The sequence below is a fragment of the Argiope bruennichi genome, chromosome 4, assembly GCF_947563725.1.
Source record: "Argiope bruennichi chromosome 4, qqArgBrue1.1, whole genome shotgun sequence".
Classification (NCBI taxonomy): Eukaryota; Metazoa; Arthropoda; class Arachnida; order Araneae; family Araneidae; genus Argiope; species Argiope bruennichi.
This window is the reverse complement of record NC_079154.1, coordinates 73,836,375-73,851,313: the sequence shown is the minus strand read 5'-3', so window position 1 is coordinate 73,851,313 and position 14,939 is coordinate 73,836,375.

The window sequence follows — 14,939 nt, the reverse complement described above, 5'->3', positions numbered from 1 at the left end:
AATGTATTTATGAAATTATTTTATTGTCAGTAGAAAGATTTTTATATTAGAATAAAGGAAGTAGCTTGAAACGAAATTGCTTTGAAGATTATTCTTACCACAATGAGATATTCATTTTTTTCATATTAAATTGTTCCAACAGTGATAATGATCATTTTCCTATATGCATGATAATTTTTCATGCGCATAAATGAAAACTCATATGAATTCGATCAAAGACAAATTAAAATAGAACATATTCTGTTTCTTTGATGCACAAATATATTTCTGGTATTTTGATTCAGATATAATACAATGATTTCGTACCGGATATTTTTGGAAAAAAAAATTGAATTTGTGTGCAAAATATATAGTACAGAAAAAATTTTCTGTAAAAGGCAAAACTTATTTTTTAAAAATAGATTTCACACATTTATCGGATTACCTATGACTTGTAAAAAGTGGTGTAAAATAGAACCCATCGCGGGAAAAAATTTGAGAGAGGAAAATGCTAGTGATGAAAAGAGTATAAAGGTATAATAAGGTCTCTAAGAGATAACGTGAAAAATTATTTAAAAGTACCATAAAAAATATAATATTCAGTGAAAGCACTGATAAACTTATGGTAAATGAATAGGATTCTGAATAAGTTAATACATTTATTTCATTATGCACTTCAATAGACTAATAATATTTATCTATCGAAAATCACAAATAGAACAAATGTAATAGACCACAAATTTATAGGAATATGGATTTATTTAATACATAAAATAAAATGAACATAGTCTACGTTTATTGGCTTAGCAATAAGAATTTATTTTGTGACATAAAATTATAACACAATATCAAGTGACATTAAAATCATTTGTTTAACACAAACTAATAATTCAATACATTTAATGGGAAAAAATTTTCCCTAGCATATTCGATGAATTTTGACATATAAATAAATCAGCATTTAGGGTGCATTGAAGTGAACACAAATCATTATTAAATCATTTAATGTGCTTCAAAGTGTACAAATTAGTTAAACAAAGAAAAAAGCTCAACATTAAAACCCTTCAGGTTTTGCTATCATACGATAATTTCTCCAGTAGAGCTAATAAATAATATTTCAGTGATTTTGTAGGCTTAAACCATGCTAAGACCTATGAAAAATATGCATATTATTTTAAATAGTTTTCTGTAAATATGAATTCCAGAAGAAAATCAAAGAGAAATGCATTTATTTTGAAATTGTTAAAGGCCATTAGAAAAGAAAATGATAAAATATTGAAATGAGGCCATTAAAAAATGATATTTAGGCTCACTACAAAATAATATGACAGCAAAATTCATTCACAGCTTAAATAATATCAGTACATTTACATTTTTATTAAATGCCTTATTTTTAAAAGATATTTAAGAAAAATTACTTCATAGTCCACTTATTTACATTTGAAAAGCAAATCACATGCCATTAATAAGTTTCAGAATTGAATAAACTAGTTTTGGCACTCTTTTGACATTGCATTCCCTTTCATCGAAAATAAATGAGCAAATCATAGCTTAAAATAGTATTATCATTCATCTTTTTTTTTATTAAATGCAGATGAAAGATTGAATTTCCAAACACATTTAAGGCAAAAGAAAAATATGAGTATAGTTAGTATCTACATTTTTTTGACAATTTAAGTTAATAATTTGTTTTTATGAATTTTTTTCAACTTTTTTCTGATTATTTTAATGTTAAAAATGTCCATCATTATTATTAGAAAATAAATTTTATTTGAATCTTGATTTCAAAAGCGATATTTTCTTCTTTATCATATTAAAAACATCATACTCTCCTAAATTGTAAAAAAAAATTACATCTTTGGGAAAACTTCATTAATATAAAATGCACAACACTAAAATTAGTTGTGAATAAATTAAGTGTGCAATATAGACGAACTTAAAATCATTGATGAGCTCAAGCCATTCTTTTGTATAAATCAGTCGCCATACTTATTCCAAACACTTTGATAATTTTTAATGGAATTCCTCGACAAATTATATGACATTACAATTGTTAAACATATTAATACTCTTGATATTTCTTAAAATAAAATTATAGTATATTAAGTGAAAATAAATCCATTTATAATAATAACAATTTAAAACTAACTTATAAAGATTAATAAATAATATTGGTCTACATCTGAAAGCAAACATGTCAAGAGAAAAAGAAAATAATTTAAAGCACTATTGTTATTTTGAAATGTCATCATTGTAATAGGATAATTCGCAAATAACAATGCATCATTAGTATGATGTTCTCTTTATAGAAATAGCCTTTTAAATCAGTACGAATACATTAATTCCATTTTATTTTTTGATATGATTTATTGTATTTGTATATCAACAATATATTTGATAAAATCATAGCCTTTATTAAGTTTGCTCCCCAGGGTCTTCTTTAAAATGAAGGCTCGCTTAAATTAATTTTTGTTTAGAGTAATAATAATACACGTTCTTTGAAACAATTAATAGTTTAGCATTCATCAAGGCCAAGTAACTAGATATGTTGCAATACATTTAAAAAATAATATTTAATTAAATATTAATATTAATTATTAAGCTTAAAGGGAAGGGATGTTCAACTTCTCTTGCCATCTTCGATGAAATTCGCCTACATGTATGACCAGTCGATTCATAGATCATCTGACGCCCTTCTTAATCCAGTTTAATCCGCCAACCTCTCGCCATCTCTCCGGACTAACTGACAAACATATGATGGATGGGTAGCAATCAATGATCCATAATTTGTATTGCATGCGAAATAAATCATCACTTGATTTCAGAGAGTATCACATCTGGGTCTCCAAGTATAGTTCAATATCATTACTTTCGGATAAGGTCGTAATCATATATACCAGATACGACAGAACCCTTTTCATTCTAACATTTGCTCCTACAGATAGGAATATAGAATTCTAACATTTGCTCGTAGATTCTCTGCTGCTTATGAATTGATACACATCTCTATTATCCAAAGGCGGATATATATATATATATCTTAATTTATATTGATTGAGGATTATATATTTATCAGAAGGGGGTGACATATGTAAACACATGCTTTGATGAATGGAAAGAGAGGGGCTGTTTAAAAACTTCACAAATTTCAAAATTAATGGCAAATATAATTTTTTTTGTTACGAGTAGGACATTTTTACGGAAAGAATATTTATTGAGATGTTAAATTACAAAGCTTTTAAATCTGTAACTCTTTCCTGTAAATTTATTCTTTGAGAATTATGATCCAACGAATTAATTAACCCTTTGGACCCCGTTGGTACATGTATGTCCCGCTGATATTTTTAAATCATCCATACAGATAAGTAAGTGGGGGATTTATCGAAAAGCATGTATCAAGTTTTTTTGTGATTACATTCATGCATTTGTATAATTTTTAACACCATAACACCATTTTTAACACCATAGGCCTGAGCACAACGATCCCATTGATTAACGAGCCGAAGTATTCCTTGTTCCTAGAATTCCCGTGACCGTGACGATATCCAGTCCCTCACAGCGTCCTTGAGTTCGCCATCCGCGTTGAAGCGCTTCCCTTTCAGATGTTCTTTCAGGGGACCAAACACATGAAAATCGCAGGGCAACATGTTCGGGCTGTAGGGCGGATGATGGCGCTGCTCCCACTTGAACTTGGCCAGCTCCACGTGTGTGATCCTGGAGACGTGTGGACGCGCTTTATCATGAAGCAGAACCACATCTTCCGTGAGTATCTCCAGTCTTTTGTTCTTGATAGACCTACGTGGTCTTCGGAGTGTTTCACAGTACACATCGCAGTTAATGGTTCTTCTGTGCTCTAAGAATTCAGCAAGTAGCCATACTGGGACGGCGCTCTTTATAAGAGTCTCTGCTATCTCCTGCGCATGTGGGAGCCCTAGATGTCTCATTACATTCTCCCATAGCGGCATAGGCAAATATGTTAACGATTACGTTGTTACGACGTTTCGTACCTTTTCATTCGAACACCCCTTGTAGAAATAAAGTAAAATAGAGTAAGTATAGTAGAGTAAAGTTGCACTTTGTAGAAACTGTTTTGCAACATATACATATAAATGTTATGAATAATGTTGTATATGTAATTGGTAAAAGTTTTCTTTCAATTAAATTGTTTTAAAATATTATAAAAACTAGAGACTCAACTTTTCATTTATTTTATATGGCCCCCTCAACCCCAATGGAAGACATGTGTTCCATTTAAAAATACCATTGGGACACATTTGACTCACCTCAAAAATTGCACCTTTGTGTTTTCATTTTAGTAGAATATAGCTATTTATAATTTATTTGATCCATTAGAACCCTAAATGATCTTTATTTTGGAATAGCTGGTATTGAAAGAATTAAAAACAATATCTATATGTGAAGGAAAAATTTAAAATGTTTTTGATGAAATGTCTTACTAATGTGTGACAATAGTAGTTTAAAAAGTTAAATATTAGTTATAGACTTTAATATTTTTTTTTCATTTCCTTCAAGCATTATATATTATACAGCTCGAAATAGTTTATCGTATACAAATGATACAGAACTTAGATACGTTTCACATAATTATGTAAAACTCTTGAATGATTGAATGAATGATATTTTCCTTACCCATATTTTAAAAATGATGTAAAGATAATTTCAGCAATTGAAATTCTAATGAGAAACTTCATTTAGTAATTACTTAGCAACTCAGAAAGAACATGCTGTGCAATTTTGCCTCACTCGTAAAGCAAAAATACACATTTTATTTATTCTGAACAAATATACTTTTAATTGATAGCATTCCAAGACTCAAAACCACCTTATACAAATGCTAAGTGACTATTTTTGTTATTGTTATTTTTAATGTTAATGGAATCAAACATATCAATAGGGAATGAGACAAATGTTACAGCATTTAATGTGAATTGTTCTCACTAGTTAATAGTTAAATACTTTGGCCTATGATATTATATTTTGTAATTTTGCATTTGAATTAATGAAGTTTAAAATGTGAAGCATCTATATTCATAATATATATGAAATATGTAATAGGCCAGTTATTTTATCAAATATTCCAGAATTTCATAGAAATGGCAGAAATACAATATTAAAAGAATTAAATCGAATTAAATCTGTTTTCGATTTGTCTGTAATGAATACTCTAACTTCCTTACATTTGGAGAATTTCTTGTGCTGATTTACAATGGTTAAAAGCTCGTTTATAACCAAATGTACATCATAGCATTCATATTTTAACAAGTACGTATATATTTAAACTTTAGTATTAAACGGAATCTAATCAATCTGGATGGAAAAATTAATTAAGCACAATTTTAAACGGAAAAATATAGTTGCCTTTGCTTCATATATTTTCATAAATATATGGGGAATTATTATCGATAAATATGGTTCAACATGCATAACATTAATGTATATTATGCATATTAAATATGCATTATTATTATGCTATTATATATGCATAATTACTATTTAATTACATATTCCTATAAATATGCGTCGCTCATATCATAACACAAAGAAAAAAATTATAAAAAAAATATATAATAAAATATTAAATCATTCGAAATTATGATTGACTTATTAAATTTTCCATCCTAAAACCATAAATCATTTTTGCAATACAATCATTCCAAAATAAGGGTCAGCAATCTCAGAAGCAAGAACCCTAAAATTCCATCATTTTACTTCAACCGAAAATTCTCATCAAAAGCCAAGGTTTTGATTTTAGATCAAAATATTTTTACATGCGTCATATTGATGTGCATTTTTCAGACATCGGACCATAAATTTCTTTCTATTCTATGAGATTTCTTTAAGTGTTTAATTTACACCCCGATAATGAATTTCCTGCCAGCAAAATTGAACAACTATTACTGAAACAGTAGAGGAATTTCCTAGGAAGTCCATAAGAAATATGTCTTCCTGTATATGATGGATGAAATGCAGCTCAGATGACAAATGGTTGCCAAAATTAAACTGGATGAACTGAATACAACTCGGTTACAGTGAAGTCTTTTTTACCCAATTTTTTTTCCTGGAATATCCAGCCAAGTGATGAATAGGTGTGAAATCATATTTTTGAAGTAAAGGTTACCTTTGGAATTTGTCATCCTTCTGTAAATATGTGTTTACAGCTTTCACAATATGCGAAGTAAAACTTCCCCACATGTCCCGCGATTTTTCGTTTTAAATCCAAGAAAGAGAAATTTAATAGCTGGTAATAAATTTCAAAATTTATTGCACTATTAAATGGTTTCCGCGACTGTCTAAAGGAAATGATATGTGAGTTGAAAGATTTTGCGTTTTTCCGCAATAATTTATAAATAAATTGTTGCATTTTTTTTTTTTTTGCTATCTTAAAATTTAAGCATAGCTTTTTAGTGGCATAAGTTTTATTTCTGTATATCTATTTATTTAATTTTAATAATTTTTTCAAAATTAATTTAAACATATTTTATGGCGTTGTCTCTTTCTCAGTTGAAATGTTAAGCCTACTTTCTGTCTAATTATATCCATCGTTCCCTTGTCTTTGCTAATATTGAATTTATTTTCTGCTTTCCTTTTCATTTTTTCTTTTGTTAAGTATATGAGCTTTCGACACGTTTTCTAATGATACGCGTCAGAAATAATTGGTCTTTAAACACTGTCCTTTAAAATGTTATCTGTCTTTGAACTAACTGATCTAAATTTTAAAATTTTACTGTGTACATTGCTCTAAAAACTTTATATTACTTTTAACTGTGAATATTACTTAAAATCTTACTGTTACTTACAAATAACCTAAATCCGTGTGAATGCCGCTAGTAAATTTGCAACGAAACCAAAATATTCCTATACTAAATAAATAAAGAATCTAAACAAAAATTATCTATCTTCATATTAGATACCAAATTTATAGGAATAGCAAGTATCAAGAAAAATCTAAGAAATACATCTATTTTTTATCTCTTATTTCATAGATAAAAAAATAGAAAAGCGGGCAAAATAAAAACACGCTTAATTGTCCAGATTGCTAATACCCCATCCTTATTGAATAAATTTGGAATTTTTGACAACCCTTATCCCTCCTGTAACCAAAAATCAAATGGCATTGACCATATTCTCTTTTTTCTTATTCTCTTGTTTTGAAATATCCAAAGCATAGAGATAACTTCGACGAGAAAAAGAAACTTGAAACTAGAATAAACTTGAATTTAATCATCAATCGATATTGTTTTTCTAAAATTTTTCTCCAAAAAGCTGTTTTTAGAAAACGTTATATGCAAATTCTTCTTTCAAATTTTTTGACACGTACTAATTTTGATTTCTTGGCATTAGTGGATGACAGCTTTTTTTTTTTTTTTTTTTTTTTTTTTTTTTTTTGCTAAATGGAGATTTTTTTAACACATATGTTCAGAAAAAAAGAGTTTTTAAGTATCTAAGACCAAAAAACTTTTAGGTTGTCTTTCCCCGAGGTGGTAAATATTTTAAGTTAAAATCGAATACCTTAAAAGAACCACTATGAACCTATAAACTTCACTTTCCTTCCATGGTCAATTATATTTAGTCGAATTCTAGAGTGAGAATTAATATTCTTTCATGAATATGTCAAACATATACATCAAAATATTTTTCCCAGACACTTTAGTAATTATTTAAAGAGTTCAGTTTTAAACTTTTATGTTAACTATAAAAAAAGATTCGACATAGGATAATATGTGTTTTCATTTTCTGTAGATATTTTATTGTATATCATATATATATCGTTAGTGTACTTGCGTATGTATTTTATTCATAAGCTCAATGATTTCTTAAAAATCAAGTAATCTAACTTTATTAAACTGCATTTAGTTTCTTCATAAATAAAAATGTAAACATGATCGAAGATATCTTCCTAAAATGTATAACTGTGTAATCAGTAAAAGTGTACTAAAATTAATAGATATGTGATTCGTTTAAATTATCATAACACAAATGAACATAATGCGTAGAATTTTTTTTTAAAAAATGGGAAGTAAATCATTAGTATATTTTCATAATTTCCCAAAAGAAAGGAAAAACCAATGCTGGTTTTTAGAAGAGAAAGAGAAAGTACTTTAATGACGAGAATATACTTTTTAAATGTGGACGTTATAATGTTACTCGAATAGGTATATCGATAATTTCAATATCGAAAGAATTTAGAGTAGACTTTTTTGTATGTTTAATTCATTCATAGTGATGCGGTTTATTTACTATGCAGGGATTTATATATTACATTTTCTTAACAATCACAAAGAGGAAGTGCTTAAATTATGCAAATATATTAGGTTTTATAAAAGGAAAGTATAAGTTTAAAGAACAAAGACAAAAGCCAATCATTTCTCTTACGTTGTTCGTTTTGCTTAATCCGTACACACATGCAAGGGATCTTTAAGACTCTATGCGTTTTCTTTTGTTTAGAAATTTTAGGAATTTATAAGGAGTAGTAATTGCTACTAACTATACTTTCATGTTGGAGTTAGAAACGGAGATAAGGATAATAAAGAAAAATACATTATTTTATATTATTTTATTTGTGAATTGGGATATTAGATTATTATTTATTAGTGAATTTATTATTTATTAGTGAACTGACTCGTGCTTGTGCAAACGTTTCAGATTCATTTAATATTATGGCTATGACAGCAAACGAAAGTGAGCAGCAGAGATTCAGAGATATCGCAAGTGTTTCTTTCGATAGTAAAAATGATGATAATTCGGATGCCTGGTCTTCAAGAAACATCGGAAAATGGTTATGGTACAGAAAACAGAATCAGAACAAGACACTGATTCTAAATGTCTTAGAAAATCTAATTCAAAAGTCTCTTTTCTTATGTAAAAATATCACAAATCATTAAATAAAAAGCATTCTCTTATAATATGAAAAAACTGCTTTGAATTTTATGATAAAAATTCATTTTATTCTGAATAAAAAATTATGTAAGCGTTTATGATTCTATAAACGTAAAAAAATGTAAATGAGAAATTGCACAAGCCATATAATAATATAAAACGAAAGTTACTAAATTTCAAATCTCAACATGTGAACAATATATAAAATGCTATTTTATTAAAAAAAAAAATCAAAAAACGGCTAATTTTTAAAATTATTTTGTGAATGGACAAAATAAATGGATGGAATAAAAGGAAACTAAATTCAATTTTAATTTTTCTTATAAAAATTGCATTTGTGTTATAAAATGAACTTATTTCCGAGAAAAAAGTACTCTCATGACCAAATCATGTTTTATTTTTGCAGAAATAGCTAATAAAATTTGGAAAAAATGCCTGACAATGTGAGATCAAAATTACCTAGTGCATACTCTAATGTTCCAAAAGAGATCTTGTGCAGAAGTGTTAATTGTGCACAATACTTGGATGACGATAAAACATGAGCCTTTACACGGCCTCTTGCGGTATTAAGAAAATAATCAATTGTCCAAGAAATTTATTTAGTTTTTGAACTTGAATCGAAGTTGATTTATATAGTTTAATGGAAATGATAAAATGAAGGAAAGGTTAACTGTTAACTGACCTATGATAGCATTATTCTAGCAACATTAAAATATATATACATCATATTCAATATATATGGCATGAAAATATTCAATGATTCATATGATAAGTCCATAGTGCAATATGTATAAAAGGATAACTGAACAATAGTGAAATTATAACAAATATTATATTATATATATATATTATATATATATATATATATATATATATATATATATATATATATATATATATATATATATATATATATGAATAGGGAAGTAGAAATAGAAAAATTATTGGATAACAGGCAAAAAAATTGAGGAAACACTACGATATTGAATTTAATATCATTTTTATGTACACCTTTGGAGATTATCATAAATAGCAGATGTTTTATATTGACTAATACGTAATTGAGTGTTAGTCTTTAAGATGTATTTTTCTGTTTTAGTTTTGAAATATAAATTATTAAAAATGTTAATTTGCGTTAATTAATTAATATTTTTTCGGTTCAAGTAGATTAAAAAAAGCCGTGTAATTCTTAAGTTATCATTTTTTTAAATTTTGACACTATCATAAAAAATTAATCCTAGTAATTTTCATTTTTTATTTTATTTTATTAGCCATACAATTATATAGTTTTAATTTTGTAGCGTTAAACAAGTTTGAAAGGCAAACTTATAATACTTAAATCGACTGGACAGAGAAATTTACACATAAACTTTATAAATTTTGATATACACTCTCTAATTTTAAAATCCTAGCAAATGGGAGGATAGGCCAAAGCAGGGGCTCTTATTCTTAAAGAATTTCTTAAGAAAAGTAGACGCAGCTAGTGTATGATGTGATTGGGCCCTTATCTTCAACAAACCACGTTTTTGGTCAGTCTTCTAACACACTAACCTCCTTTCATGTTCCAGTAAAGGAACTGTCCGAATATTGATCACATGCTATTCTTTTAAAGGATACATCAGTGACTGCAGATCACAGCGCCTCCTATAAGCAACATTTACAACTAAATTTGAAACTTCTGCACGAGACTTTAAGGTTTTGGAAAATAAACGTTAATTTAATTTCATTGCTATTCACCGTTATTGAATTATTTAAATTTGAAATGAAAGAGTAATTTTTAAAATACCCTGTGAAAAAATCAGTTATTGGATATAAAATATATTAAAATATATTTCGTATGTCTGAAAAAATGCAATACCAAAAAATTTATTACATTATTTTTGTAAAATATTCGGCAGTTTTAAGTCATAATTAATTATAAAATATTCTAAAGTAAATCATCATTTGTGTAAATGCTTCATTTTTTATTATTTTAGTTTTTCATCCACTTTTTTAAATGTGATTTCAACAGTTTACGGTACTGAAAGCATTAAATAAAATAAAAGCATAATATGAATGGTCTCTTTTATTTTCCTTCAAAAAATGTAATAATTAAATACCATTTGATTAATGTTGAAGAAAATCTTTTTAAATATGACTTACTGTTCTTCTGCTTCTCTCAATTTTTTAACATTCTTATGATAATGCATATTACAGTTCTTTTTGTTATCAATTCTTAGGTAAGCCTACTTCTCAAGTTAAAGTCTTTTTCGCTTAATACAGATCCTTCTATAAATTTTTCTTTCTTTAATTCTATTTCTACATTTATATTTGCCGGCGTCCTGGCATAGGGGTAGCGCGTCTTCCCCGTGATCTGGGCGTTCCGGGTTCGAGTCCCGGTTTGGGCATGGTTGTTCTTCTGTTGTTCTATCTGTGAGATGTGTGAATGTGCCCTCCTGTAAAAAGGGGTTGTGCAAGCGAATGAATGATGCGTGAGTGGCAAAGTCGTACTCTTGGCCCTAGTTGGCGCTGCTATAAAAAATAAGAGACGTTCCCCTCAGGCTTGAATCGCTGTCTTCGTAACAGCGGGCTTGTCAGTGGCAAGTGCCATAAGAAACAAACAAACATTTATATTTTCTTAAATAATAATAATAATATATTATATATATTTTTAATTTAGGAATATTTTACAGACATCAAAATTTATCCAGAGTAAATGATATATTAATGTCATTATGATATATTAATGTGATTTAATCTTTTCAATTTACAATATTTATATAGTTTCCTTTGGATATCATAATTTAAAGATAGGTATTCTATTTGGTATTTATATTTTAATATATATTTAATTTTAGGAATATTTTACACACACTAAGTTTTATCCTTAGTAGATGCTATCTGTAATATATAAATGTAATTTAGTCTTTTAAATTTATTACATTTATATATATTTTTTGAGTACCATAATTGGAAGATAATTTAATCAAAATAATTAGTCATAACAGCAAAAAAATACATTTTATATTACTCTTAATCAATATTATACCAAAAGAATATATTGGCTAAAAGGATTTAAAACATTAAAAGATATGATAAAAATTATATTTATGTCCATAAAATATTTATAAGACTTTTATATTTCAAAAAAATGAAGATAGGATACATTTTTCTATATAAAACCAAATTATTTAAATTTTTTGTCCCGGATTTAGGTAATAAGATTCTATTCGGATTCCTCAAAGTAATAAAATACAGTAAAATTTATACGTTACAAATTGTAGGATTAAAATAAAATTCTAGGCTTAACGGTGAATAAAAGCCTCGAATCATTTTTCCTATTCTATCATTTAAAAATCATGCAGAAAAGGCTATATTTTAGTCATGATAAGTTTGACAAATCAATCAACCAGTCAACTGGGTTCAAAAATTTGAATAAATCCATTATTTAACTCAATTCAAGCTCTAAGATTTCAAAATAATAAATTCTCCAAATGCATCATACAAGAAAATCGACAAAAAATCATGACATTTAAATGAGGCGTAAAGGTTTCTATAAATTTGGGATTCAATTTTCTCTACTTTTTAAGGTTCATATAAATAACATTTCAGAGTGGTTTAGCAAGTCGAATACTTTTCTGTCTTTCTAAGAAAAGGAATACATTATATTACTTTCAAAAGGAATTACAATAAATAATGGCAGTTTTGAAAGAGAATATGAGCAATAAAAATTTGTTGAAAGGCCATCGGAAACTTTTTTTTTTTCAGATAAACTGATTCGAATGTATTATAAAGTTTCTCGAAATAATCCCATAAAATAATCTAACAAAATGACAAGATGACCTTGAAGAGGAAAATAATATTTAGAAAGTATGTTTGAGATTCATAATTTATACAAATTTAAAACATAGATATCATTTGCATGACTAAAATTTGAATAATGAAAACTGGCATTCTTTTGACAGCGCATTTCTCGCAAGGAAAACAAACACATTCTACATTTTGCAGAAGTATTTTTTATTCATTTTCTGCATCGGAAATGCAAAAAAGATTGAATCACTAAACAATTTTTTGGGAGAAATAAGACTGAGTGTATAATTGAATTTCAAAGAAGAGTTTCTAAGAGTTTAAAATTGTCAATTCTCGTTCTTTTTCATGCATATGTTAACCTTTAAGTGAGATTTTTTTTTCTTTGAATATGAAGGAAAATATTTAAAAAAAAATTTTTTCTAAATACTTTTACTTTGTACTTATATTAATCGAATCAAAACAATCTAATATTTTTTCCCAAATATAACAAAAAAAATTATTATTATTTTTATTATTAACTATTGTTTTGTGTAATTTTCAAAACACAAAATTTATAACTTTATAACACTTAACAGATGAAAAAATAATGATTATTATAAATCTATAAAACAGAAACATATGGAAATAAAATTATAAGTAGAAAGGTAATTTCTTTATAAAGTTTTCATAAAAAAAGTGAGTAAAAAATGGAGAAATGTAGACAAGTCTTTTCAATAGAATCCTGAATAATATCGACAGTAAACCATAAATACTTCGAAAACCTCTAATATCAATAAAAGATATTTAAATTTTCACGCATATTATTGAAATATTTCTAGTCATAGAACAATTTTACTAAATTTGTTAGTTTTTGGTCAAAATGTCTAGCCTTTAGGACGGTAAATAGACAATTACCAATATTATTTTTTAAATGTTTTAGAATAAAAAGGTATCAAATTTATTTACCAAAAAAGTTATAATTTATGTCAGAAGGCCATCAAGCATAGATAGTATTATCTATCTAAATATAAATTGGAACATTAAGAAATTATTCCCAAATAAAAATGTATTGTTACTTTTTTTCTTTTTTTGAAGAGATGTTCTTGCAAGATTTTCAACAATTCTGTATTTCTCCATGAAATGTTGTAGCCACTGCATTTATCATTTGTAAATATCACAAAAAACGTAAAATAAACGATTTAGGAAATTTTGAGCAAGAAACTCATTGTTTATTACTAGAGATTTTTTTTTAATTTTCTTAATTCTCAAGTTCTAATCAAAAAGCAGTTTTCAAACAACATCTAACAGCCTTTGTATACAAAATAAAACACACAACCATTTCTGGAATGAAAGCAGGAATATTAATCTATCCATTACATATTTTTGTCAAGTGACGATGACGGAGCATAAAATTATTGTCATAACAAAGCTCAAACTGCTTAAGCAGACAAAATATCAAAGCTTTCCTTTCGAAGATTCATATAATAATGGTGTCTCTCAAGACAATGAGTTCTGAAATGAGCTCAGTTGAGATCAAATCTCAACAGGATTATAGTTGATTATGTTCCCCAATCTTCTGTCTGTTCTTAAATCCCAGATGTATGCAAGTATTAGACACTTGTTTTGCATATATTCCCCCAATGTGTCAGTGTATCTTGGTTGTTCTTTTAATAAAGGATTTGAAAGATTTGAAGATGTATTCAAGCAGATTAGTTGCATTAATTCTGTCTAAGAGAAATGCATTTCTAATAATAAGTTAATAATATTATGTAGTTTCCTAATACATTTGATTTACTAGAATTTTAATGTGACATTCTTAGGAGTCATAGAAAAAGATTTGTAACAATATTAAGATTTCGCTAAAAGAACTTCTTAATATAATAAAATACTGCATTTAAAAATGAGGATGCTTTGAAATTATTGAATCAAAATCTGATAGCGCGAAAACATATGTGTTGAAATCTTTGCGATCTTTTTTGTTCGAATAATATATGGATTTTTCGATGTTTAGTTTGTGAAAATCCTTTTATATTAAAAGAATTAAAATCGATTTACAATAATTGCTATTCACAGATTGGAATTATCTAATTAAAACAACGATTAATTAAGTAACAATGAATGTCAAAATAAATTTTTGAGGGACTTTGAAAATGTTTTACTTAAAAAAAAAAAAAAAAAAAAAAAAAAAAAAAACTATCAATCTCACTTTTTAAAATTTTTATGTTTCTTAAAGTAAATAACTATTTAAAACATCAAATTAATAATTTTTAGATTGAATGTTATAAATAACATAA